Raw genomic sequence first — 2,098 nt, forward strand, 5'->3', positions numbered from 1 at the left:
CTCTGTTCATGTCTAACCACATCACACAAATTACAAGTTATTTGCCTCAAAACTTTGTAAGTCTTACATAAGAGATACAAGGGCATTATTGATGTAATATTCGAGAACCTAGGCCGGCTGACGGCGTCCAGCTTGAACTCGTGGTCACTAAAGTCGGCAAAAATGCGCATGACATATTCATGCGTGAGACGTGAGACCTTTCAAACGACTTTTTAACATTCTGTCCCTTTTCTTTTTTTCTACCATACGTCTACGATACTCTCTTGTCCACTCTTCGCCTGCTAATGGCTCGTTGGTATATGGCCCGTCCATGTCATCTTCCCTGTCCTCCATCTCACTGTGTTGAGTTGCAATTTCAGCTTCAATCGCCTTGTACCCCAGAATGTAACCAAAATCCGAGTCATCGGAGGAGAAACTTACCTTGGAACAAGGTAAGTTTCTTCTAATAAGCTAATATACGAGATTACTAAGCTAATATACGAGATTACCATGGCGGCACACGGCGGTGTTTAGACATTTCTAGGCATGGAAATGACTCCCCACCTTCTTTTTTACCCATGCTGGATAAGGACTACAATCTTATAGGTCATTTAAAGGCGAACAAAACCAAGTTCTCGTGGTTAGGATCATTTGAACAACTCCTTCTTCGGTCACGATCGGGTCGTAATGACACGTGTTTTTGGGCTCCTGACTTTTTATTGCGTTTTAACTTTTACTGACTGCTTTCTTCTAAAATGTTTCTACCAAATCGATCATACTACTTGGTCCGATGGTTTGGACTGTCCAGTTCAACATTACAATACTTCGCCTGTCCTGTTGAAGAGAGAGGATTCTGGTCAAATTGATTCGGGTAGCCGCCATATTGAGCATATTGCGGGAATATGGAACCCACGAAGGCATATATTTTCCAAATCTAGACACAGATATTATCAAAATGCGAATTCCACGTTTCAGTGTCAGAGGCTGTTAAAGTGTGGTGATATTATTCCTAATCCAGGCCCCACGAAGTATCCATGTGCTTGTTGTGAGAGGCCATGTAAGAACAATCAGCGAGCCTTACAATATGACGGTTGCAACTCGTGGTGCCATGCTAAATGTACTCGTGTTTCTCAGGACGAATACAACCGGTTATCAAGTACTGATGATACCTGATACTGCAATGCCTGTACTTTTAAATGACTTTCAGACTCATTCTTTTCTGATTCAACCGAGGACTCGCTTAACAATTCAAACTCTACGAGCTCTGACACCTCTGAACCCAATTTCATTCCTGACTACAAGGCCAGTATCACGGCTTACTACAAGTTTAACCTGTCAATCACTCATCAAAATATCAACAGTCTTCAAAACAAAATGGATGAAATAAGGGTTCTACTGAATCAGGAGCTATTTGACATCTTAGCTCTAACTGAAACAAAGATTGACTCCAGCTACAACAACTCGCTTTTTCAACATCCTTTGTACAGGATAATTAGACGCAACAGGAAAAAGGGCGGCGGTGGCATAATGGTTTACATCAAACATAGCGTCTCTGCTTACAGATGCAGGAAGCTAAAGCCTGTGGATATCGAAGCTGTTTGCATCGATGTAAAGGGTAGGGGAAATACCTGGTTTTCTCTTCTCGCTTGTTACAGATCTCCAAACAAAAATAAACCGACGGAATTTTTGTCAACTCTCTATTCTATCACCGAAAATCTGTACAATCACCGTAATGAATTACTCATTATTGGTGACTTAAACTTCAACATGCTCAACAATGATCGCTGTTCTCCTGACAACCGGCTATCTGAATACTGCGACCATTTTCAACTAACAGACATTGTAACTGTGCTTAACCGAATAACGGATACATCGAGTACACTTCTTGATGTTATACTGACAACTCATCCACAACGATTCTGCTATACTACGACTTTACAACTCGGTATCAGTGATCATGACATGGTTGTCACAATTCGTAAGTGGAAGCTTCCTAAACCTCCACCAAAGCTCATTAGTTATCGTTCGATGAAACAGTTTGACACTGATATTTTTCTCCAGGATCTAAACAGTGTCCCCTGGGACTGTGCGTTTGTTCACGATGACATCAATGACATTT

This window comes from Pocillopora verrucosa, chromosome 3, assembly GCF_036669915.1.
Source record: "Pocillopora verrucosa isolate sample1 chromosome 3, ASM3666991v2, whole genome shotgun sequence".
NCBI lineage: Eukaryota > Metazoa > Cnidaria > Anthozoa > Scleractinia > Pocilloporidae > Pocillopora > Pocillopora verrucosa.